At 37.8% G+C, this 27,426-nt stretch overlaps 1 protein-coding gene across 1 annotated transcript in view; it reads left to right on the top strand.

Annotated features, from left to right (window-relative positions):
• The first annotated feature begins 1,448 nt into the window (after window positions 1-1,448).
• Window positions 1,449-27,426, top strand: part of LOC150103515 (aquaporin AQPAe.a-like) — a 58,470-nt gene continuing 32,492 nt past the window's right edge. The window contains exon 1 of the mRNA XM_090398258.1: window positions 1,449-1,865. The gene's annotated coding sequence lies outside the window, so the exon portion shown is untranslated. The remainder of the gene's footprint in view (window positions 1,866-27,426) is intronic.

Genomic DNA, 27,426 nt, shown 5'->3' on the forward strand with positions numbered 1-27,426 from the left:
ATAGTGCAACTCTTAATCTAATCAAGAGTATATGAACAGAAAAATTCAAAAGTATGCTTTAGTTAAACTAAAGTTTTCGAGAGCTGCCAAAGGACGGTGAGAACTTGATCAATGAAAGATGCTAATGATGTCGTTGTGTGGGCTGTTTATTCTGGTAAGAGACGGTAGCACTCTTTGAATGACAATTAAATGCAAACTAGAGAGACAGCTCGCTTTCATAGTTTAATTGCTTCGGAAACGCGAACAAATCTGCATCGCATTCGAGAATTTATAGCTGGAGGGAATTTGCTTTCCTATTCAAATTAAGCGTACACAAATTAACAGGAGCATATAATGTAATATCGTTGACTCTAAAATAGAGAAGGAAGGAGTGAGGGATGGTATAGCAAATGCGGGTAATATTATATTGTCCCAGTGTATGGATGGTTCTTGGAACAAACAAATAAACATACAAATAAAAAAAAAAAATCCGATGACGTAATTGCTCAATAGAATAACACGGAGATAAACAACATTGTTAGCATGTAGGATAACAATAGATGCATTCACCTATTCTCAAATGCCTGCATGTTACACAAACCATGCAGAATAATAGGAGTTGTTCATGAATAGTTCTCTTATTGTAAATGATACAGAAGTTTGTGTTTGTGTGTTGAGGGGGAGGAGATTGTTTTGAATTATAGACGAAGCAAATATAGCCAGGGTCGTCGTTATCCCCTAAGCAACTATGCCTAGATTAAGCGACAAGTTTGAAAGACGTTGAAACTGCATCTATATATATATATATATATATATATATATATATATATTTAAATTTTGTATATTTTTCAATTCAGTGCTTGTCTAGGGGTTGCATATAACTTAACAACAGTTCTAACTATAGATATAACTGCGTGTTTTCTAGGCGGTTTGCCTTTTTTTCTTCAAAATGAAAATTCACATTTCATATTCATACTACACCTGAGAACGGTTGACTAACCTTTAGCGAAATTCCTTATGTGGATTCTCGCATCCTAGACGGATTTCGAACCTAGGTTTTTTCCACTGTATGTTGGGTGGGTGGGTGTAAATCTTCTATTGGCTTTTCATCCCTCTAAAGCAGCGTTTCCCAAATTTTTCCTACGACGGAACACTTCACAAATCCTGAAATTTTAACATTTAAAACCATTCCAGGCTCTTATTAATATTAATTTTGATAATTTTTCACGGAACACTTATTCACTTTCCGTGGGACACAATTTGGGAAACCCTACTCTAAATCATAGATTCCCAACCGGTGGTACGCGTACACTGTTTTTGAAATAGCTTAAAAACAAGGGGTACATTTATTGTTCCGTAAACAAGTGAAGTAAACAAAATACGTTTACTTCACTTGTTTACGGAACAATAAATGTACCCCTTGTTTTTAAGCTATTTCAAAAACAGTGAGTACAATTTATAGAAATGGGTTTAAAAGGGGTACACAAGTGGAAAATGTTGGGAACCACTACTCTAAAGGGATAGATGACACTCTTAAGCTGCGCAAATCTGTAGGCAACTATCATCTAAGTTGAAGGCATTTTTACAAGGTGTTAGATAAGTGGCAATATTTCTAATTTTTAACAGGTATTTATTTGTATATGTTCATTCGTGTTCCATGGTCGAATACTTGCTAAAAATGGATTAATTCTAGAGTTGATAGGGCCCCGGAGGGCCTCGGCTAAATTTAATTACCAAATCCGATGAAAGTAAACCTGGAAAAAGTTCCTATATTCTGTGACTAAATGGAATTTTGGAACAAACACACACAGCACAGCTCGAAGACCACTGGAATGACTTGAATCGTCCCCATCAACTCCAGTATACAGCTCTGACTGCGTCGGTCGGTATGTCATCCTGTCCGTTATAATTATTATTACTATTATTTTAGAGAAGCGATATGACGTAATTATGCACATTATTGTGATTCATAACTAAAATATCATTATCAGATATTTCGATTGTTATTATTGACGAAATCAGTTTTGTGAGGTTGCAATAACCTTTTAATTGGCAATTTCTTAACAATTTGTTGAGTTAATTCCAACTGCAAGGTATGTCGCAATGTCAAATTTCCCCTTGGTTTACGAGGCGTAAAAATCGCCGCAGGTATTGCAACGGTTATATTTTGAATGTGCTCATATGTAATGAGCATGCGTAGTAGATGTCTGGTTTTCCAGTTGTTGGGGGGGGAAGGGGGGTGGCCTTGAAGTATCCATTGGTAGAAGGAGAATAAAGGTGACACATTTACACAGGGTTGGTCTACAACTGTCACTGTACTAATGATGTCACAAGCTAATTTTTGAGAACTAGTCGCCTGTGTCCTAATTTCCTGTCATGTGACGCCCTATGTGTACGTTAAATAATGATTTCTGTATACCAATTATCTTTCGAAAAAAGAAATGAGGTATTTCCTCAGTTGTGATTTCTAATTAACAGATTCTACAACACAGATAGTTAGGATGTACAAATATTTCAGAAGCCATGGTTATGCTGTTTATTATTTTAAATAAAAAAATATAAACATTATTAATGTTTTTTTATTGTTTTATAGTTAAAGATTAAAATAATGGTGGTCATTGAAGACTTAAAAGAATGTGACAAATTTCGACAAGAGAGATGCTTAGTCTTGCACTATTCAAACACGATATCGAGCAACTCTTATAATGTAGATTGTATTCTTTTAAATACTCTGTTATTTTAATTATTTTTCTGTTCAGTTATAAAACAACAATGGATTTATTATACATTCTAATAGCTTTATTAAACAGAAAAGGCTTCGTAATATAATACAGTATTTCTATTAGTTAAGAAATACCAGAATTCTTAATAAATCACGTATTTTCAATAAATTAGTGGAATAGACAAAATTGTGCAATTGCAGGAGATGGAGTCGAATACCGTTTCAATTTCAATTTGAAGTCCTTAAAAGGACTGGCTTAAAGGGGCGAAGCAAGAATGCTTTTCATCTTCCCCGTTATCTGTAGAGTACAGTGTAGGGATAAGGTGTTATTGAGCTATTATATTATATATTATATTATTAAAGCTCTGATCATGGCCGGAGGGAACTTTATTGGCTACGGCACTGGCATCCATTACACTCCAAGGATATTAATCACCGCATCTCACGTCATTTTCCTTCAATTTGAAGTCCTTATAAGGACTTGCTTAAAGGGGCGAAGCAAGAATGCTTTTCATCTTCCCCGTTATCTGTAGAGGTCAGTGAGGGATAAGGCGTTATTGAGCTATTAAAGCTCTGATCATGGCAGGAGGGTAACAGCAACAGCCGAGCCTCAGTTAGAACTTCATTGGCTACAGCATTGCCATCGATTACTCTCCAAGGGTATTAATCACCGGCGATGTTTAAGTAAAGCCGTCTCTAAAAATTCGGACGATCCCTGGGCCACTCAATTGTGGGCGAAAGACCGTCCATCTCAGTGTTGGCTCCACTCAGTGATGGCTTCCCACCCACCACCACCGAGCCGAACCGCTCAAATTCCGAAGAAAAGCATTCACCGACAAAGCCCCTCACCTGGCCGTGACGGAAAACACTTTCCCTGGAGACTCAAATTGCTCCCTTAAGGCAAAAACCTTAAGAGAGCGAACTCAAACTCTCGAATCTCCGCGCCCCAGGGGGGTAACAGCAACAGCCAAACCTCAGTTAAACTTCATTGGTACAGCATTGCCATCCATTATCCTCCAAGGGTATTAATCACCGACTGTTTAAGTAAAGGTGAACTCAAAAAAAATTCGGACGATCTCTAGGCCACTCCATAGTGGGCGAAAGACCGTCCCTATCTCAGCGTTGGTTCCCTCCCCCACCACCGAGCCGAACCGCTCTTATTCCGAAGAAAAGCATTCACCGACAAAGCCCCTCACCGGGCCGGGCCGGAAAACACTTTACCTCTAAGCGTATTAATCACCGCATCTCACGGTCCTACCATCTCATTGAATATATATATATATATATATATTCATATTGTAATACAATATGAATATACAATAAATATATATAACATATAATAAATATATATAAATAAATAAATATATATAACAATAATGCATAAAATTTAGAGGTGTTATATATACTTTTAGAAAATATTTTAAATATTTTAAGTTTGTTTTAAATGTTTTTATAAACATTTCATAAATATATGTTGTTTTAAGCATAGCTTCGAAATAAAGAAAAAATCTTTATTCTGGCGAAGCTTTCGGCAAATGAAGGAAAGATTAGATGTTTTTTTTTTTTTTTTTTTTTTTTGTTCTCAAACGTTTTGAGAAATCGGAAGTATTTTAATGCAGTTATTAATCCAGATTAGAAAAAAAATACCCATTTTAACCCGTTTTTTTTTTTTTTTTTTTTTTTTTTTTTTTTTTTTTTTACTCTTCTAATACCTTTCACATTAAACGTCCACTAATAGTCTACCCAACATATCTCTTTTCAAGTGTTTGCTAGTAGATTTGTCGTCCTGTTTAGAGTAAATTAAATGTATTTCTATGAGTTGTTGAGCCAGAATTAAGCTATAGTTTTAGTTAAAGGAAGTGGAAGATTGAATTTTGCTTACGCACAGCAGTTTCTGTATTTTCTTTCGCTGTCTACTAAAATTGTCTGAAGTAACTTCTGCAAACGTTAGTAGTTTAGAAGCAACGGCTTCTCTTAGTAACCCATGTTCACTTATAACGAAGGGTTGATGACAGTTTCATTTTCTTTAATCATTTTAATAATAAAAGTTTTCTTTTATATAATATAATAACGAAGAATTGATGACAATTTCATTTTCTTTAATCATTTTAATAATAAAAGTTTTCTTTTATTTTAAATTATTGCAATTCGAAATTTTGCAATTCGAAATTGGCAAGGGAATCAACAATGCGAGACACGACTCATTGAAATTTAAAAATTTAAATACAACAACAACTACAACAACAACAACAACAACAACAACGTTACTGGCTTGCTGGGTGAAGCATAAAATGCTTTTTATTTTCCCCTTTATCTGTGTGGAGAAGCTTGATGGGGGAGGTTGTGAGACTTATGCTCGCACTTTGTGAATTATGGAGTTAGCTCTGTTCTGCTGAAAGCAGGATTGCCTTGGGTCTTTTGTGTTTTTGATAGTCATGTTCACTATAACTGGAAGCTTGTCTGATTAGTGGATTGGGATGAGAATGTGCCTTGCTGAAGAACTTTTCCGCATGGTCATGAAGGAGAGAACGGATGTCAGGGGTTCCGGTTTCTCTGTGGATCTGCGTGTTTTTGACGAACCATGGGGCGTCTAAGATCATCCGCAGGCATTTGTTTTGTATCCTCTGTAGTTTCTGGATGTTAGATTTGGATGTGTGACTCCATGCCGGGGATGCGTATGTGATTACTGGTCGAATTACCATCTTATATAATAACAGCTTGTTGCGTTTATCCAATTTGCTGTTGCGATTGATCAGGGGATAGAGTTGGGCTATGGTTCTGGATGTCTTTGTGCCTATGAGCTTGATGTGGCTGTTGAAATTTAGCTTTTTGTCTAGCTGTACTCCAAGGTATTTGGCTTCTGTCTGCCATGGTATCTTTTTTTCCGAGAAGTTCAATATCATCTTGGATGAAGGCTTTGCGTCTGGTGAACAGTATAGCTGAGCTTTTGACGGGGTTTACTTGTATCCTCCAGTCGGAGAACCATTTCTCTAGTTTTGTGATAGTATCCTGGAGACGACTGATCGCCAGGTGTGGGCGGAGAGATCTTGTCATTATGGCTGTGTCGTCAGCATATAGGGCTGTGATGGTAGTCCTCAGGTTCTGTGGAATGTCAGCCACGTAGATTGTGAAAAGTAAAGGAGCCAAAAGAGATCCCTGAGGTACTCCTGCCAGGATTTTGCGCCTAGTTGAGATGGTGCCATTTATTTTTATCTGCATGGATCTGTCAGTGAGGTATGATTTTATTAGACGGGTAAGGTTTGTTGGTATGTTGGCCTGAATGAGTTTATAGAGTAATCCTTGATGCCATACCTTATCAAAGACCTTGGCAATATCCAGAAAAACTGCAGCTGTGTGATGGTTCCAATTGTATCCTTGAGTGATATGCTCCACAAGTGGGTGTATTTGTTGCACTATGCTGTGCATACGGCGGGAGCCGAATTGTTCGTTTGGAATTATTCCTAATTGGTCTGATTTTTCTTGTAGTCTTGAAAGGATAATTTTTTCAGCAATCTTTCCCAGGTTGGAGAGCAGGCTTATTGGACGGTAGCTTTGCGGGAGTTGCGGATTGTTTCCTGGCTTTTTTATTGGTATGATGTCTGCTGTTTTCCATGTAGAGATATTGCATTGGTTATGTTAACCAGGTGCATAATAGCCTTTCTAGGAAGTAATTTGATGATTCTGTTAGTAATTCCATCTGGCCCTGGAGCTTTTTTGTTGTTTAGATGCTTTATGATGTTGGTTATTTCAACTGGAGTAGTGGGGGTGATGCTGGTTGGTTTGTCTTCGGACTGATTTAAGGTACGCTTGACCTGCTGGTGGACTTTATATATGTGGGTGATGCTTATATTATCATATGACGGGCTGCATTGTTTTTCTAGGTTTTCTGCTATTGCTTCTGCTTTTTCTTTATCAGTGTGCGCCGTTCCATGAGCAGTTTGCATGGGCGGTAGGGGATTGTGTTTAGTGCGCAGAATCTTCAGAAATTTCCATATTGTGTGATCTTCTGGGTACAACAACAACTACCATTGACAATTTACGTTACTGACAGGATGGGTGAAGCACAAGTGCTTTTCTTATTCCCCTTTATCTGTAATGAGAGTTATTTGGTAAAGGGAGATTTGCGAGCAATTAAGCTCGCCCTCTGAGGGCAGTAGTGTTAGCTATGATCAGTTGAGAGAAGAATAGCCTTCGATCTTTTGTGTTTGTAGTAATCAGTCTCATTGTAATTGACAGCTTGCACGATTAGTGGGTTTGAATGCGAACTTGACTTCACGAAGAATTTTTCTGCAAGATCACGAAGAAGGGAGGAGATGTACGGAGTGCTGGTTTCTCGGTGAATTTGTGAATTTATGATGAACCACGGTGCATCCAGGATCATCCTAAGGCATTTGTTTTGGATTCTCTGTAATTTTGAAATGTTTGATCTTGAAGTGTGACTCCATGCTGGTGAGGCGTAGGTGATGACTGGACGTATTACCATCCGGTAAAGAAGCAATTTATTATGTAGGTTCAATTTGCTCTTGCGGTTGATCAATGGGTAGAGCTGAGCTATGACTTTAGAAGATTTGGAGCAAATGAGATTGATGTGTTTGTTGAAAAGGAGCTTCTTGCCCGTCAATACCCCAAGATATTTGGTCTCTGAATGCCATGGGATCTTTTGACCAGAGAGCAGGATATCTTCTTTGTTGCAGATCTTTCTTCATGAAAACATCATGGCTGAGCTTTTGAGGGGGTTCACTTGAATCCTCCAGTTGGTGAACCAGTTTGCCAGCTCATTGATACTTCCTTGGAGTCTAGTGATTGCTAAGCGAGGGCTGAGTGATCTAGCCAGAATAGCGGTGTCGTCGGCATAAAGGGCTGTAGTAGTTGTTCTTGGATTGAGAGGAATATCTGCCATGTAAGTTGTGAAAAGTATTGGGGCCCAGAAGAGAACCTTGAGGTACTCCCGCTAGAATTTTGCGCCTTGAAGAAACAATTCCGTTGAGTTTTACTTGCATGTATCTTTCATTGATATATGAATATATGAGTTTCACAAGTTTAATTGGGATATTGTTTTCAATTAGTTTGAAGATAAGGCCTTGATGCCAGACCTTATCAAAGGCCTTGGCAACATCCAAAAACACAGCAGCAGTGTGAAGGTGCCAGTTAAAACCATGAGTGATATGCTCTGTTAGTCGGTGAATCTGTTGCACCGTGTTGTGAGCTTTGCGAAACCCAAATTGCTCATTTGGGATTATTTTCTGTTGGTCCACTGCTGATTGTAGTCTTGATAGGATGACCTTTTCTATTACTTTGCCAAGACAGGAAAGAAGACTGATGGGCCTGTAGCTTTGGGGAAGTTGTAGGTTATTACCAGGTTTTAGGTTTATTACCTTCTCGAACCTGTCTGTTGAAAGTGTTTAAGGTTGCTTTGTCCTGCGGGGCTCTGGTGTTGTGATATCGCTTTCTGGCCTTGTTTTCTCTAATCTGGTCCATTATCTCTTCTGGGATCCAGTTAGGAGCGTGAAAGACAGTGGTTTGAGTGACTGATGCTATTGCTGTGTTGATTTGCCTAGTTAAATTGTTTACAGCATGATCTATTTCTTCTTTTTTACGAATGACAGAGGGAGGACCGATGTGGATTGGAAGAACCTTCGAGAGCTTGTCCCATGGTATGAAAGAATGATGGGGAGAGAGCTGGTCTTGAAGTCCTAACCTGATTAGTATGGGATTGTGATCTGAGTTAAGCTCTTCTACTGTCTCCAGCTGGTATTGATATTTGATGTTTCTGAGGATAACTATGTCTAATACATGAGAACTTCCTGATATGCTGTAGTGGGTGGGCTCAGTGGGTCCAGCTACTATTGATGAGTTGAGTAATGTGTAGTTGTGTAAGGTACGGCCTTTGGTGTTGATTGACGAACTGAACCAGGCCGTATGTTTGGAGTTAAGGTCTCCAGCTATAATTATGGAGTCCGTGGAGCCGAGGATGGAGTCTAAGTCTGCTGTCAATAGTGGAATACTGGGAGGATTGTAAGCTGCATAGATTTTGAGTTTGCCAGCGTTATTAGTGTGCACTTCCACACCCGTCACCTCAAGGTTTAGAGTTTGGGGGTTGGTCAGCGAGTTGTGGCTTAAATAATTTTTGATAAAAATAGCTGTTCCGCCTCCACTAGAGTTAAGACTGTCTGTCCTGTATAAAATATAACCTCTTAGTTTTGGGTTGTTTGGTGGTCTGAGGTGGGATTCACTGATCAAGATTATTTCTGGATTGTATCTTTTTTGCAAATTCTTGCAGCTCGAGTATTTTATTTGTTAAGCCATTGGCATTCCATGCTGTTATCATGAGAGAATTTGGTTTACATTTTTTAAACATTCTAGAGAGCTGTTGATATGGATTGGGTTTCTAGGTAGAATCTTTTTCTGGAGGATGGTGAGGTGCTTGCTTTGCTGAATTCATGAAGCATTGTTGCAAGTGACGAGGTTAAAACTGATGTGAGATTAGAGCTGGTTCGCTCTTGCGATGGTGAAGTCTGGGTTCTTACCGCTTCCGCATATGATTTGGACATGGTTGAGGGTCGGGTGCCTTCCTGTGTTGTCGAATGTGAGGTAATATGATCTGGGGGGCGAACTGCTTGCATGTGCATTGTGTCATTTCTTGGAGAAGCGTGGTTACCTCTTAATGATCCACGGTTTTTTGGATGGAAAAGGCAACCCTTGTAATTAGAGGGATGTGGTCCTCTACAGTTGGCACAACTGGCAGGTGTCGACCTGGGTTTGGTGCAGGAGTTAGTTTGATGACCCTCACCGCATTTTAGGCATCTATATGCAGCTCTGCACAGTTTTTGGGCATGTCCGAACCTCTGGCATCTGTGGCACTGCCCTGCCGATGCCTTCTTCCTTAGAGGTTCGGTTGTGATTTTGAGCTTACAGATGTCTGTTACTTCATAGATGCTTTTTTGTGTGTTGGAGATTTCCACCAACACCAGTGGCATTGGTGTTTTATCTGACCTCAACATTCAACTGACTTTGGTTGGAGTCAGTCCTTGATTGATGAGGTCAGCTGTGATCTCATCAGTTGTGATGCCTTCAGCCACTCCTCTTAGAACTACCTTTAAGTTCTTCTCGCTTGCTAGCGCAAAGGTGTAGAAGGGCAGTTTTGAGTTGTCAAACATTTTCGTCATCAAGCGATAATCAGTGACAGTGGTAGGGTGGATCTTTACACACTCTTCAGTATTTTTTGCCCAGGAAAAATTGATATTATGTTCTCCTAGGGATCTTGAGACTGAGGTCCATTTGTCTTTATCTCGAAGGATAACTGGAGGGACCTTTTCTTTTCTGTCTTGGGAGATCTGATTTTGTTGAGTTGTTACATTATCTTCCAATTCACCTCTCGATGTTCTTCGTCTTTTATTAGATTGTTCCTCATGAGAACAATCTAACTGTCGGGGAATCTTTGTAGGTAGAACAGTTGTAATGTCCTCTTCTATGTCCAAATCATCATCTTCAGTGACATTTACTTGAGTGAAGAGATTCAAGCAACCAGGATAATCTGTATCAAATTTCTTAAGGAGGAATTTGAGAATGTCAAGTGACATATCTTTGTTTAGCTGTTGAATGGCGTCCTTGATATCGTTTACATTCTCCATTCTTGTGTACGAAATGTTAAGATATATTTCGGATAGGTATGATGGCGAATAGAATGGGCTAGGGCCAGAAAATTGTATCAAAAGTTAAATTCTTACCTTCTATTCCGCTAACAAAGCAGATTCACAATATCTAAAACTCACTAATCACCACTGAAATAAAAAAAACATGCTTCACAACAACAACCATCATGCAAGACTACTATGCGAGCCGCCATCTTATCCTCACAACAACTACATAACATAACATAACATCATTGGCCAGAAGGGTGAAGCAAGATGCTTTTATTCCCCGTTGTCTGATAAGGAGGATGAATTGAAGGAAAGAATTATGAGCTGAGAGCTCGCCCTGGGGGGGAAGGGGATTATTCATTGTTGCAAGTATTTAGGATGGCTTTTGGCCTCTTGCATTTGAAGAGGTCAGTCTCTTCATAGTTTGCTGCTTGTTTAACTAGATCGTTGGGGTGTATAGAGATCTTTGAGAAAAAATTTTCTGCTGTAGTTAATAGGAAGGAGTAGATGTAAGGGATGTTTGTATTTCTATGCAGTTGCACGTTCCTTACAAACCACGGTGCGTCCAATATTATGCGTAAACACCTATTTTGCACTCTCTGCAGTCTGAGGATGTTGGAGTTGGATGTGTGGCTCCAGGCTGGAGAGGCATATGTCAACACTGGACGGATCGTCAACAGGTAGAGGAGCACTTTGATTCTGGTATTCAGTCTACTTTTTCTATTTATTAGAGGGTAAAGTTGTGCAATAGTTTTAGATGCTTTCGTACATAAGGCTTTGGTGTGTGGGTTGAACGTTAATCTTTTGTCCAGAATTACTCCAAGATATTTTGTTTCTGTTTGACAGGGGATTTTGGTGTTGAAAAGATAAAGGTCCCCCATGGGAGTTGCCATTCTTCTGGTGAAAAGTATTGCTACACTCTTCTGGGGGTTCACTTGTAATCTCCATTTGGAGAACCAATGTTCTAGTTGTAGCAGGTTTTCTTGCAACTTTTTAGTGACAAGATGAGGTCGTAGAGATCTGGCAAGAACTGCTGTGTCGTCCGCATAAAGTGCTAAGATGGATGACATTGGGTTGTGCGGGATGTCTGCCATATGTATTGAGAATAAGATCGGAGCCAATAGGGAACCTTGAGGAACTCCCGCAGAGATCCGTCGCTGACTTGAAACTGTACCATTTATTTTGACTTGTATGTGTCTTCTGTCCTGGAGGTAAGATTTAATTAGGTGGACGATACTTGATGGTATACCTGCTGAAATGAGTTTGTGTAGTAATCCCAAGTGCCATATTTTGTCAAAAGCTTTCGCTATGTCAAGGAAGACTGCTCCGGTGTGCTGGTGCCAATTGTATCCGGTGGTGATATACTCAATTATCCTATAAATTTGTTGAGTAGTACTGTGATGTTGTCTGAATCCAAATTGTTCCTTAGGAATGATATTTAACTCATTTACTGAGGCGTGGAGTTTAGAGAGAATGATTTTTTCAGCAATTTTGCCTAATTTTGAGATTAGGCTGATGGGTCGATAGCTTTCAGGCAGGTGTGGATCTTTACCTGATTTATGCACTGGGACTACATCTGCGACTTTCCAATAGCTGGGGAAATAGTTAAATCGGAACATGGCGTTGATTATGGTGGTGAGATGTACGACAGCTCTTCGGTGAAGCAGTTTTATTACTCTATTTGTTATGCCATCTGGGCCAGGGGCTTTTTTATTCTTTAGCTTCTTTAGAATTTCATAGATTTCCGCTGGTGAGGTGTTTGGAGGTTTGTTGTTGCAGGTATCGGTGACTTTCAGTGCATGTCTGACATGGAGGTGGATTTTATAGACATGTTTGAAGTCCAAGTTGTCATATGTAGGGCTACGTTGTTTTTCTAGGTGCTTTGCTATTTCTTCAGCTTTTTCTGCGTCCGTGTGTACTAGTCCCGTGTCTGACTTGAGTGGGGGAAGAGATTTGCTTTTGTTTCTGAGACTTCTTAATATGTTCCAGATGGAGTGATCGCCGGGTGATACAGAGGCTAGTTTGGCTTCCCAAGTTATGTTCCTATAAGCTTTAAGTGCTTCTCTAACTTCATTGTTCAGTTTGTTGAGAATCTCCTTATCCTGAGGTGCACAGGTGTTGTGATACCTTTTCCTTGCTTTGTTTTTGTTCCTAATTAGATCCATGATGTCTTCTGGAAGTCGGTTTGGCTTAAAAGTGGTTTTGGTAGAGGTGACAATCTTTATGGCTGAGGTGATTTGCTGAGTCAGACGTTTGACAGCATTTTCAATTTCTTTTATGGAGCTGATGTGAGGGACAGGTCCAATGTGTTCTGATAGTACTTCTGGAAGTTTTTTCCATAAGATAAAGGAGTGGGGAGGAGGCAGCAGTTGTTCTTGCTTACCCAGCTGGAGCAGGATTGGATTATGATCAGATGTCAGCTCGTTTAAAGAGACTAGTCTATACTGTAGCTTAATATTTTGTAATATAGCAATATCAAGTATGTCAGCTGTGCCATACGTACTGTGATGGGTTGGTTCTGCATGGCCTGCCACCACTGCATAATTTGAACTGGAGTAGCTAAAGAGTGTGTAGCCATTTCTCTTTGTGGTTTTACTGTTCCATGACGGGTGTTTCGCGTTTAGATCACCGGCAATGATGACTTGATCATTATTGCCTAGGACGGCATCTAGATCTGAATATAATAGATTCTTTGATGGAGGGTTGTATGCTGCATAAAGTGTTAGTTTCCCAGTTGAGGTAGTGGGTACTACTATTCCTGTGAGCTCTAGATTTTTGGTTAAGGGGCTAGATACAGAGTGGTGATCGATGTGGTTTTTTATGAAAATGGCGGTGCCTCCTCCTCTGTAGTTTATTCTGTCATTTCTGTGGAGAAGGTATCCTCTAATTTTGGGGTTGTCGGCTGGTCTTAAGTGGGATTCGTTTATTAAGATGATGTCTGGGTTGTATCTTTGTGCAAACTCTTGGAGTTCCAGAATCTTGTTTCTAAGTCCGTTTGCGTTCCAAACGATGATCTGTAGGGAAACTGGAGTGCTTTTATTTTTATGCATTTATGAGAGCTACTAGGATGGATTGGGTTTCTTGCAGAAATCTTTTTCTGGAGTCCGGTGTGGGGTTAGCATTTGCTGAAATCTTGCAGCATATTTGCAAGGGAGTTTGTGATGACTGCTGCTAAATTTGGGTTGTATTGCTCCTGAGTGGTCTTTGTTGAGCGGACTACTTCTGCATAGGACTTTGTCTGCCGATTGAGGTTTGCTTCGATCCGGGCTTCTGGTTGCGGCATTTGGTTTTGTACCGTGTTTTGTCGACCTCTTGAGGAGTTGGAGCTACTGCTGCTGGTTTTTGTAGATAAGTGGAGGAAGCAGACCGTCTGTTTTTTGGGTGTTGTATACATCCTTTGTAGTTTGCTGGATGCGGGCCCCCACAGTTTGCACATTTAGCCGGGGTGGATTTTGGCTTAGTGCAGGTATATGTGGGGTGGCTCTCTCCGCATTTTAAACATTTGTATTCCGCTTTACACAATCTCTGAGCATGAGCATATTTTTGGCACCTCTGGTACCGTTTTGATGAGGTTCTTTTCCTTAGCGGTTCTGGAACTACAACTAGTTCTTGCTAGTTTATTATAATATAATTATGATGTGTAAAATTTAAAAGTGTGTTATCTATTTTTAAAATTTTGGAAAATATTTTAAATTATTGTAAATTTTATTTAAAAGTTTAAAATAACATATAAGTTAAATTATTATTTCTAAAAAAATCATGTAAAATAATGATTGCAGACAATTAAATCCAATTTTTTAGAGATGCATAGACAACTGAATTCGGAATTATTCTTGTGCAAGGATGAGCCAAGTTACACTGCGCATGAACAAACCTCAGATATTTCTATTGGTTGAAATTAAATGTTTATGGCATATCCATTTGTTAAATAAATAATTTTACTGAAATATTATTAGCATAGTATCGATCATTATTTCCGTCCTTAACAATAAAAAAAAAGCATTCAGTAAAAAAAAAAGAAAATGAAATTCATGAAGAATAAACGCCTGTTTTGATTAAGTATTACCTGCTGTGTATTCCTTACTACAATTCTTTTTTAGCTTGCAGAATAAACAGTTCCTTTAACAAAGGTGTGTTTGACACTAGAGGGAGACCTGTTACATCACTGTTATGTACGTTTACATAAATCAAAACCTAAAGATAAAACGACCTTGAATTTTTACCCTCATGGGTAAAAATCCCTTGAATTTGTACTGGAAACTTCTTACAACGATTCTTCATTCTCAGAAGTGCTAGCATATAAAGGGGAATCACACTTTCAGGAAGGGAAGAAAAAAAAAACCTTCAACCACCGTATCCCTGACTACCTAAACATTTAGAATGCTAAGAACTTCTCATTTAAAAAGTCCTTCGTATCCTGGATGGGTTTCAAACTAAGATCTTTCCAACCAGCATCGTCCATATTGAAACGCTCCCCCTAGATCTCGGTATTTTAGGTTTGTCGAATAAATTTGATATTTCTATTTATTTATTATTTTTGGGGGGGGGGATTTTTATTCTTTTTTTTTTTTTTTTTACCCAGAAGGCACATTTTTCTCCCCTTTCTGCACAACTGAAGCGTGATTTATTGGAGAGAATTCAGATGGGTTTTCTCTGGAAAGTACACAGCAGATTCTTTATTCATCTGTATTTCTATTTACGATGATGCAACAGAGTTCTGGATTCTTTATTGGTTTTAATTTTTCATTTCTTGGTTTTAATAAGTATTTTAAAATGAAAGGGGATGTCAAATATTTGATGTATTGTACGATGCGAAACTAAAATGCTCTATTTAATTGGACTTACTATGCTTTATTGTGGGTTCATTTGTGTAAAGTGACATCTGGGTTAAGTTTCTTGCACTGATGATTAATTTATTTCGTTTTCTGTATTGATGATTCAAGTTTATGCAATTTCTTGTGGGAACGGATTAGTCGCGTGAAATTTTTTGCACAATGTACACATTTAAGAAAAGCAAGTAGGTGGTAGGAGGGAGGGATGATGCGTTTATGAACATCGAGAATAAAACATATTTTCGTTAATGAGAAAATATTACGAGTAGAATATCAGCAGTTGATCTCCGTGTTTGAGAAAGTGAATAAAGATACTGCTGGTATTAGCAAAGGTAAAACACCAGTAACTGGGTTAATGCAATTGATAAAATTATAATCAAGATAAAACCAACCTTTTCAATACATTTGGTGAGATGCCTTTTTTTATAACGGTATGTGTTGTATATACGAATCTGATGATTTAAACATACGGAGCGTTATATAATTAATACACTTATAGTGTTTCCCTAAATGGGTTGTATTTTAATTGGGTCATTTGTATTCTAACTTGACGTTTGCACGAGCCCCTCTTCTATACTTAAACACAATTAAATCGCATACATGTGGTCTAATTTTAAACTTGTTCGTGTTTTATTAAAGTAACGCGAATGTGAAATAAACATTTGACCACGAATACCCATAGAAACAGTTAAATTATTGTGTATGCTTTTTTGTTCTTGTTTTATGTCTTTACAATATTAGTAAATTACGAATATTAAATCAGAAATACTCAACAAATAGATCTATTACATGAAAATCGGTAAAAGCTAAATTTTGATCAGATAAAATAATAAAAGTATTATTTCTGGGAAAATCCCCATGTTGCTCCTCTAAAATAAACTATTCTTTTAATGGCTAATAGCCTACTTTCGTTTAGGAGCGTCCCGTTTTTTTTTTTTTGTTTTTTTTTCACAATGCCATTAGCTCTTTACCCAAATCTTAGGGCATTTCTGAAGTGCTATGAAACTAACATATGAAGAATAATATAGGAGGAAAATTTGGACATACCTTTTTTGGATTGTTTTCTGTCTCCTTATCCAGGCAATGTGCATTCCTCTGCTGCTAAGCTGTTAAAGGGTGGTTTGGGAAAGTGGGGGTAAAATAATGTGGGGAAATTATTTGAAAAAAAAACGGGTTTTTTATATGTATAATAATATTATTATTAAGAGTGGGTAGAGAGCGTTTAGGGAAATGGGGGGGGGTGAGAGAAGGATCTGAAGATAGAAATTATTTTTTTTTGGGGGGGGGAAGAGGAGGGATTTATGGGGAAAAGTCAGGGGTGGGAGTAACGGGGTGTGAACCGTTTCGACAGGCGTAGTCTTCGGGACTCGTGGAGGCCATGTCCTCCACTAAAATAATTAATTATTTTTTTAAAATCAAATTTATTATCACATTTGTAGAAGTTGGCATACAATAACTGAATTAAAAACTGTTCAAAACATTAAACTATATATTGCACATAGAACCTTAAGTTTGAAATCAGTAGTTGCGATTGATTGTATGCACAGGATTAATTTTTGATAGAAATTACAAGAGGCAGCCAAGGCTATGAAACAGAGAGTTTTATCTGTTAAAGTATGGCGTCGGTTTGCCAGTCTCACAGGATAAAAAAACTCGTTTCCAGAAATGAATTTCTACTACCTTCATTGAGACCATCTTGCGTCCTAAGGATTCACAGGAAGATAGTTTGATTAAATTATGAAATACTTTGTATGGTATGATGATGATGATGATGATGTCAAAATCGAAATATTGCACTGTATAACGCTAGAGCTTCATATCTGGAGCAAGTAAGTAGAGTTTCCCCTCCAGGAAGCTTGGTTTTTTAAAATCCAAAATCCAAAATAATATATATACCACCAGGTGGCGGTAGTTGTCTGCCGTACTCTTCCTCCCTAATACAGGTGAAAAATCACTGATAACCTTGGACCAGCTGTTAGTGATGACTAAAGGTGAGATTGGCTGCCAAGCAGTTTTATAAAAGGTTGGGGCTGAACGGTCTCGCCCCTTCCGAAAAAAAAAAACGCGTTAGCGGATTTATTTGTTTAATACTATTAAACTAACTAAAAACTTATTAAATTTATTTAATACTATTAATGATACATTTCTGTATATAGTGAAATAGATTTGCATGTTTGAGAAACGTCCGTAGTTCAGTCACAGAATGATCTGGGTTCGAATCCCGTAATTGGAAGAACTTTTATAGGATATTATGGCAGTGTTTCCGTGACATACTGAGGTAGCAGAATTTTTTCCTTCCGAAACTTGCTTTTTCATCCCCAAGACGGGCAAACTAAGCAAACCGAAAAAGTAGGTTCTGCTTTCCTGTACCAGATGGCAGAGTAATCAGTGTATATTTTCCTTGTGAGTACACACACAATATCATCACTCTTCAAATACTATGAGTTGCACAATATCATCAGTCATTGTCACGAGTGAAATAGGCAATATCTTAGCTCGCTACGCGCGACGAAGGTCTAGTTCGTATGAACAAAAATAATAAAAGCAAATTTTTATGAAATCCAGGTTTATTTTTATTGAATTGTTTAATCATCAATAAAAGTACCAAAATAAAAAAGGAGCAAACTAAAATAGAGATATTTAGTTGTTTCATTTCTCGGACTTCTATTTTAAGGGATTAATCAACTAAAACATCGGATAATCTGGGCGTGAAAAAAAAAAAAAAGCTGTCGTTAGTAGATAATGCTGCAACCCTATCCTTGGTACGAAACGCATCTTCGCTATCAGCAGCGAATATTCTTCAACACTTCGCATCGAAAGTCATCAATCATTTGCGCCACACTGGCTCTAATAACAGCATCTTTTGTGTGCGTTCTTAGCCGAAAATGTCAAGAAATAGATATAGTATGCAGACAAAGTACGGTTACAGTCATAAATTTCTATTTCCATATGCAAAAAGAAAACTATTTGATGGATAAAAATAAAATTCTTTCAAAGAAAGAAAAATAAAATATATTCTTCAAAAAAAAAATGCTTGTATTGATGAGGCGAAAACATTTACAGTCTGTAGGAAGATCAAAGTTTGGATTAGCTTTTGGGTTTTATAGCTCCCTAAACGTAGTGTTGACATTGTTATCGTCAAGAAGACGTGATGGTTATTGAAGCAAGGAGAGATAAAACTTAACTTCTTTGGATAACTGCGACACTTATATAGGAAAAAATGTTGGAAAGCGATTACTGTAATGTCATAGATTTGTTGTCAAAGAAATAGTGACAATCCATTCCATCTCTATTAGGATTTTTAAGTGGAGTTTGTTATGATGCTTTCACTTTAGGGAAGGGGGGAGGGTCATGTATAAACGACAAGAAAATAATTACAACGAAACTGACTTACTTATAAAAGAATATTTCTTGCCCTTTTTTTCTGTAGCGCGCCTGCCTGGAGCGCCCATGTGGAAATTCTACTAAGCATACATTGAGCTGATCTAATCAAGCATGCAGGATAATTTTATTAAAATAATATTAAATTCGCTTGCTTATTTCTCTTGAAGCAGCATGTGGTTAATGGAAAAACTGGTTTGTGCTCTTTTGAGATGAAGAAAATCAATGAAGGCCGATCTTGGTCTAACTTTATCCATATTAGAAGTTATAACATTGGCGGGATTTATTATTAAATGCCTTTCTTACTAATATTGGTTTTATATTAGTTACATATTTCATTTAAAATGATTTATGAACTATACACAGTGTTCGAGCTTAGCTAAGATTTTCTCCAGTTCTGTTGTTGTGGATTAAGTAGAGGATTACATTGCATTTTTGTTCAGCCAACCAGAGGAAAGGAGAATGCAAGTTTATGCTTTAAACTTAAATAAAAAAAAAAAAGAGTCTTCATATGATGAAGATAATTTCAAAAATTCTTCACACTACGCATGCGTAGTCAGTGGGAGTGTGTTATGGTTTTTATCTTCACGTCAACGATAAACTTGACTCAAAGTAAGAACAATTTTGAAGTCCTACATTTTGATGTCTTATGACATCAAATAAATCTTATGATATCACGTGAATAAAACAGATTTCACGATAGGCAAACGTGGGTAGCAATCATAAGCAAAATGGAGATTATATTTGAAGGCCTATAATTTTTTTTACATAAATGCTTGGATTAATCAGAGGAATACAATGTGCAGAAGTTTTCAAACTCTCTTACGTAATCAGTTCGTAATCTTACGTAATCAGTTATAACTCAGTTCGTAGCCTTATCTGCAATGCTGTACAAAGACACATGGATGTGCCTTAGACAACTGTCTGGAAAATTCTTGGGAAGATTCTGCATTTCTACTCATTCGAGATAACCCTGACACATTCAAGATAATATTGAAAATCGACTGTCATTTGCTTTAACATTCTTTGTTCGAGTGGAGTTGGATGTTGCCGTGGATGATTTCGTGGGGAGATGAGGCTCACTTTCACCTAAGTAAACTGCGAATACACAATTGCCGAGTATGGGCTAACGAAAACCCTCATGCACTTCAACAAATTCCTTTGCATTCACCCAAAGTTACTGTCTGTTGCGGGTTTACAGCTTCGTTTTTCATTGGTCCATTCTTTTGAGGATATTCGCCAGTCGAGTCCAGTGACCTGCACAGTTACTGGCGAGAGGTATCGCGATATGATGACTAATTCTGTTGTGACACAGCTACAGCATCGCTTGTGCATGGATTCAGTCATTTTCATGAAGGATGGTGCTCCTGCACACATCGATCCGTACAGGAGGTTCTTTGAGAACCTTTCACAAAAGCCATGAAGGGCAACATAACGCAGCCTGTGCGCAATATCAATCCCGACTAGCTGCGACCACAAAAAATCGCTACGTCTACAGTCAGTACATCATAACAGCGCCCCCTGTTGGAGAGGTTTTGAACTACCTTTCTTTCTGTTTCTCTCAGATATCGCTTCCGCATGTCGCACGATGTATTCCTGCAAAGTTTCGCAGCATTTGGATCACTGGATGGCGCTCCACAAAACAGGGTTATTTTAATTTTGATGACCCTGTATAGTCTTGATGTCAGCGAGTGAATGGACACGCACGGTTGATCTCTGCTACTTGAGAGGTTGTCAACAAAAAAATCTTATTAGATATCTATTTCTGGTAGTGAGTTACCAATCCAATAACTTCTTTTCCATCCTTTCTCGATAGCCTGGGATTGAAACCGTGTCTTCTTAACCCTAAAGATATTTTGGTTCGGCACAACGCACTTTGATAATTTTGTATTTTATTTCCCTTTAATCTCTTAATAATAATTTGAGAAATATGCAATCATATTAATATTCATAAACACTGAGTGAAATTTTAAGTTACACGTTGAATATTAGACCAATGAGAGGATTATGCAAAACTGCTCACCGGTTCCAAACATAGTCCGTTTGCTGCTTTACATCGATGCCTGAAAATCCTTAGAAAACTCTAGGGACACGTGTAAGACTTTCTATCGGGCGAAGGTCTCATAAATTATCTTCCGTAACTTTCTGGTTGAAGGAAAGCGAATGTAATTAAACGTTAATGTAGCATGAAGTCGTTAGTTAACAAGCCCACTCTAGGATGTAATTAAGTGAGGTGACCAAAGATATTTTACACCGTATTTGGTCCTCTAGCAATTGGCTAAAACAGGCGATCATTACGGTACACTAACACTCAATTAACGCGGCGTTCCCCAAACAGTGGACCCTATTCAAAACTACGCTCTGGCAGTATTTACTCTGTGTATCTAATCTTCTTCTTTAAAATACTAATCTGTATATTTATCTCAAAAGGCAAAGAGTATCTAGACTTGATAGCTCTTCTTATCTGCAGGCAGTAGCAGATCGAATGTTCAATGTCTGGTGAAATGATGTAATGTTTTTGAATCTCAAACTACGATTGTTGGTTTTCTATTATTTACAGGGTGTCCTAAAATTCACGCAAGAAGTAATTCTGATAGAAAACACAGGTTTTTAATTAAAAATTGTAATTTCTTATTGATTCATAAAGTATACAGTATAGGGTTATGCATGGAATAGCATATCGGGTAAATGGCCTCCACGGCTTTGCTGGCACATACGCACTCTTTTGTCGAAATTTTCCATGACCGTTTAGCATAAATGTGGCTGAATTTCGTTGATAAAGCGCTCAATTTCCTCCTTCAAGGGGTGAGTGAGTGGTCGTGGGCTTGTTGGTATAAACCTTAGACTTCAAAAAACCCCAAAGAAAAAAGTCCAACGGCGTTAAGTCACATGATCTGGGCGGCCAATTCTGATCACCAAAACGGGAAATTACACGACCAGGAAATGACTCGTGCAGCAATTGAATTGTTTCTCGGGCTGTATGGCATGTGGCACCGTCCTGTTGAAACCACATGTCGTCCACATCCATATCTTGCAATTTAGGCACAAAACTGGATTATCATGTCGCGATAGCGAGCACCATTAACTGTTATTGCCTTACCAGCCGCATTTTCAAAGAAGAATGGTCCGATGATGCCTCCAGCCCAAATTGCCTCCAGCCCAAAAAAAAACCTCCAGCATGAATTTTGGGACACCCTATAGTTACATTTTATTTATGTTTCTATTCTTTTTCCTTCCGGAAACTCTGGGTTTTGAACAGACAATTGAAAAAAGCGACCATAAAACTGACGCTATTTCAGACAATGATACCAGTTAGGTTTAGGAACATGATATGGCGATAGTTGCATTTTGTACTCTTGAAAATCATCGCTGATGATTAAGGATTTAGATCAACTTTCCACCTATTCCCAAAATCTAATTGCTGCGAATGAGTTCTGGCTTTAAGAAATGCATACTGTATATACACTATGTTGACAAAAGTATTTGGACACCTAGTTGTGGTAGAAAAATGCGTTTTAATTGCATTTCTAATACCGAGTGGGACCATCTTTGACCTGAGTGACAGCAACTATCCTTCAGGGCATGCTTTCAACCAATTTCTGATACGTCACAAGAAGAATATTCTTCTATTCTTCACTCAAAGCTACCCTCCATTGCTGATGCTGCTGACAGACGCTGTGATCTGGAGCGAATTCGGCGTTCTAATTCGTCCCAGAGATGTTGAGGTCAGGATTTTGAACCGGCAAGTCCAACACTTGGACATTGTTTTGTGGAAAACAGTTTCGGACACGCAGTGCAGTGTCGCATGGATCACTGTCGTGCTGAAACATGCAAGAGTCACTGCCGAAGTGTTTCCACAGCGTTGGAAGCATGACATTGTCCAGGATGTCCAGGTTACCATCAGACTTGACGGTTTTGGGTATGCCCACCAATGGACCAAGACCCATCCATCTGAAACACCCCCGTACATTACCAAGCCTCCACCAAACTTGACAGTTGGAATGGTGTAGTCCTGTCTGGATGTTTGCCCGGTAATTTCCAGATCCAAACACGACCATCATAACGAAAGATTTCGAAGCGCGATTGGTCGCTCCACAGAACCCTTTTCCAATCATGTACGGACCAAGAACGGTATGAAACACCACTCCAAACGTCGTTTTGCGTTAAGTGGGGATGATGTGCGACTTCTTCGCAGCAGTTCTGCCGTGGTAACCTAAGGCATGCAACTCTCTACGAACAGTTCCACTGCTGAGAGATGTCCCTGTGGCATTTCCCCCGATTGACTGCGAGGTCCACCGTGATGATGTGCGGGATGCTTGAATATTCGGAGACAGAGCTCGTTGATCTCGATCGGTGAGTGTCGGTGGAGCATTTTCCTGCTGTGGTAGTACCGTCAACTTTCCATCTACGAATGATATACAGTAGCGAACAAATTAATCCGAACAAGCCAAATTTTGGTTTTGGTCTCAGTTGACTGTTTTCTTAATATTGTAAACAAGTTGATATTCGTAGTGTTTTATTCATTTTGTGGCTATAAGATGAATACATTTCCATGAAAGCGTTCAAAAATATGTACTCTTTCTCAGTACTCATCCGTGACTCAAAGACAAATTACCAATGAGTGCGGCATTGTTTTGGGTACTATTAATACGATTTTAAAGAGGTTTAAGGAGACAGATATCTTTTCTCCCAATAGTAAAGAAAAATGTGAGCGAAAAAGGAAAACCACACTTACTCAAGATCGTTTACTAGTTAGGAAGAGCAAAATGAATCCAAGATTGTCTGCTGTAGACTTAAATTAGAGATTTGGCAACTAGTGGGATTAATGTTTCTTACATGACAGTCCATCGAGGAATCTTGGTAGCAGGTAGGACGTCCCACAGACCAAAAAATAAACAACTGTTGACGAAGGCTATGCAGAAAAAGAGGCTCCACTGGTCAAAAATGTACAAATATTGGAATGTTAAAAAGTGGAAGAAGGTTATATTCTCAGATCAGAGCCATTTCTTTGTATTAAAAGAGCGAATACCCTATGTTTGCTAATAAGCGTATGAGAAGACTTCTCCCGCCGACCTTCAATAAGCTCCTAAACACTCAGCTAAAAAGATGTTCTGGTGTTGTTCTACAGATGACGGTCCAGGATCACTAGTGCTTGTTGATGGTGTAATGAAAAGTGATAAATACATAAAAATATTGGAGAAACGAGTGGCCCCACATATCCAGAAAGACAAAGAACTCACCTTCAGATAGGATTTGCAAGTCATACTTCAAAAAAAAAAAAAAAGTGAAAGAGTTCCACAAAAATCACAACATCCAATTGCTTCAGTGGCCAGGTAACTCTCCTGACATTAACCCAATAGAAAAATGTCGCTTTTTCCAAGTGAAAAAGAGACTTGGAAAATGAATTTGAAATACAAAGGATGACTTAATATAATCCATTATAAAAGTGTGGTTTCAAGATGCAGAAATAAGAAAAATGTTATTTAAATTAAGGGGATATTAAATCCCACATTGTTTTAAAACCTAGCAACTCGAAGATCAGAATCAAAGAGTTTCATGCCGAATATATTATAATAAACTGTAAAAGTATCGGCGACTACTAGCGTAAGGTAAAGCACGTAGTCCTTTAGGGCAAAACTAGGGCAAAAACGAGTTGCCCTAGTTTGTACTACGTACTTGGACTACGTGCTTTACCTTACGCTAGTAGTCGCCGATACTTTTATACAGGGTGTCCCAAAATTCACACAAGAAGTAATTTTGATAGAAAACGCAGGTTTTTAATTTAAAATTGTAATTTCTTATTGATTCATAAAGTACACAGTATAGGGTTATGCATGGAACAACATATCGGGTAAATGGCCTTCACGGCTTTGCTGGCACATACGCACTCTCTTTTGGCGAAATTTTCCATGACCGTTTTGCATAAATGTGGCTGAATTTCATTGATACAGTGCTCAATGTCCTCCTTCAAAGCGTGGGTGGTCGTGGGCTTGTTGGCATAAACCTTAGACTTCAAAAAACCCCAAAGAAAAGAGTCCAACTGCGTTAAGTCACATGATCTGGGCGGCCAATTCTGATCACCAAAACGGGAAATTACACGACCAGGAAATGACTCATGCAGTAATTGAATTGTTTCTCGGGCTGTATGGCATGTGGCACCGTCTTGTTGAAACCACATGTCGTCCACATCCATATCTTGCAATTTAGGCACAAAAAACTGGATGATCATGTCGCGATAGCGAGCACCATTAACTGTTATTGCCTTACCAGCCGCATTTTCGAAAAAGAATGGACCGATGATGCCTCCAGCCCAAAATCCGCACCAAACAGTGACACGTTGTGGATGCATTTGTTTCTCAACAATCACTCGTGGATTTTCTGAACCCAAATGCGACAATTTTGTCGATTAACGAAGCCATCAAGATGAAAATGAGCCTCATCGCTGAAGATGATTTTGTTCGAAAAATAAGCATCCACTTGTTGTTGTTCCATAATCCATTCAAACGAATTCTCTTCGCTGGGTGTGGTCATTTTTAATAACCCTGAACGGTCAGCTGTCACGCTGTCTTTTTTTTCTCGTTGGCAACACTTTACCGCACAAATGGCGCTAAATTTAAATCTTGCGTGAATTTTGGGACATCCTGTAGTTACTATATTCGGCATGAAACTCTTTGATTCTGATCTTTGAGTTTCTTATTCGGTTTTAAAACAATGTGGGAATCCCCTTAATTTAAATAATGCTTACATGGCCGAAATGAAGCCTATTTGGCTCTTTATTTTAAATAAGAAAAATATGTTCTCTGTTGGTAGAGTCCATGCCTAAGCGAATTAATGAACTTATTAGGACCAGAGGAGCACACACAAATTATTAAGTAAAGTTGGAGTTTAATTTTTGTACTTATTTTCATGCGAAATTAAAATTGTTCTTTAAAATGTGAATCTCCGAATTTCGGTATAGTGCGAAGGATAGCAATGTCATGGACAGAATGATAATTGATGTGACACCCAACTACCATCCCACGTTGGAAATCTGTCAGTTCTGCTGAGCGTGGCATTTTGACATCGAGCACAGTGCAAAGCATGCAGTACATCCCACCTTTTATTACCAGACTTACGCAGACACTCCCTTAATACTTTGCACGCAGTAGGATCCGAAATGTGCATGTCACATAAGCTATCCAAATAGTTTTATTAGTATACTGTGCATTTTTTCGACCCTTTTTGTATTGTTGAAAAAATATCTTTTTTAAAAATAGACTTTTTTATCATCATCAATTTCGATTATGTGTTATTAAGACTAATTGTGATAATACTACATGATTAAGTAGTACTACATGATTCACATTATTATTAAGTATCCACCTGAATACTTAATGAATGATGATGATGGCAGAATTTCGAGACTTAACTGACCAAAATGATTCTGTATTAGCTTAAACCATCCACAAATGCAATGCAAACACAATCAAAGAGCTATTTATTTATTTTATTTTTATTATTTTTAAAAAACAAATGTAAAAGTTTAAAAATTAACTGAATTATTTAAAGTATTTTTTAGTTTTTAGGAGTTATTTTTAGACAGTAAATTTTAAGTCACTCTGTTCTACTTTCGTTTTTGCCATGGCTGTGTTAATTACTTATAGAAAACTAAGTACAAGGAAGGAGGATTGTAAATTGGAATTCTAAACAAACAACTCAACGATAAATATAACATATTGGTGTTTCAAATCCACGTTCTCCGCAGTTTCATATCAAACTAAACACGACACATCAAACTTTCAATCCTTGCTCTCTGGTAGACTAGGAATTTTTCAAATCAACTGGATTATTATTTATTTATCATCATAACATGATACCTTCGTGTAGTTATGGACTAAACACGAGAGGCCACATTACAGGACTCACGTCTACACTGCACTATCTACTACGAACCACAGTGTGTTTTTTTGGTTTGTGTATTTTGCAAGACTTTGCTATTACCATATGAGATTGACTCAACTCACGTTTTTCAACTCAACTTGAGTTGAAAAATTCCATATAAAATTCTCTCTCTCGTCACGACAACAAATTAACCCAATTTTTTCTCAATCCCAGTGAGTCATTCTTCCTGACTGCACTATAAAAAGAGTTACACAAAAAAGCGGATAAGCAACTTTAAAAATAAGTAGTACTACATGATAAAATTCAAATTCCAGTTAAGTTGGTTTTATTTATTATTATATATACATTACAATAAATAAATTATAATATTTTTTTACTTTTATATTTTATATAATTTTTTATTGATTTTTATATTTTATGTAACAAAAGTCTTTTTAACATGTTCATTGCCAATCACGCGATATCGCGCGATGCGAGATCTCACCAAACGGTCGATTACGCGTTATCGCGTGACCATCGCTAACTAAATAAAAAAAAAAATTTGGCCACCACACGAAATTCCAATTTTCAGCTTGGCAATGGAAGTGTTCATTTCGTTTAAAAACATTTCATGAAATGTTCACTAAGCTATTTTACAGTTTCTAAGCTACCTTTAAAGTGAATAAAAATGACATCGGTAACAAAAACCTGAAGCCACAGACCAACTCTTCCAGTAAGATATTAAAAGCGTTTGGCTGCCTGTTCCGATATTTTTTTTTTCGTAATTAGTCATAAACTACGTTGATTTTAATCTTTAAAATAGAATTCCTGCATATAAAGCTTTATTCACCTTTACTACGAGTTGCCTCGACATGCACTACTCAAAGTAATGAGTACAAAATGACTCATGATAAATGATAATAATAATTAGTATTAGTAATTAATAAAAATTATTTAGAATATATTAATAAAATTTAGTTTAAATTGAAATTATTTGTCAAATAAGGTTTTT

Source organism: Typopeltis vanoorti, chromosome 9 (assembly GCF_054136105.1).
Source record: "Typopeltis vanoorti isolate ZY-2024b chromosome 9, IOZ_Tvanoo_1.0, whole genome shotgun sequence".
NCBI classification, from domain to species: Eukaryota; Metazoa; Arthropoda; class Arachnida; order Uropygi; family Thelyphonidae; genus Typopeltis; species Typopeltis vanoorti.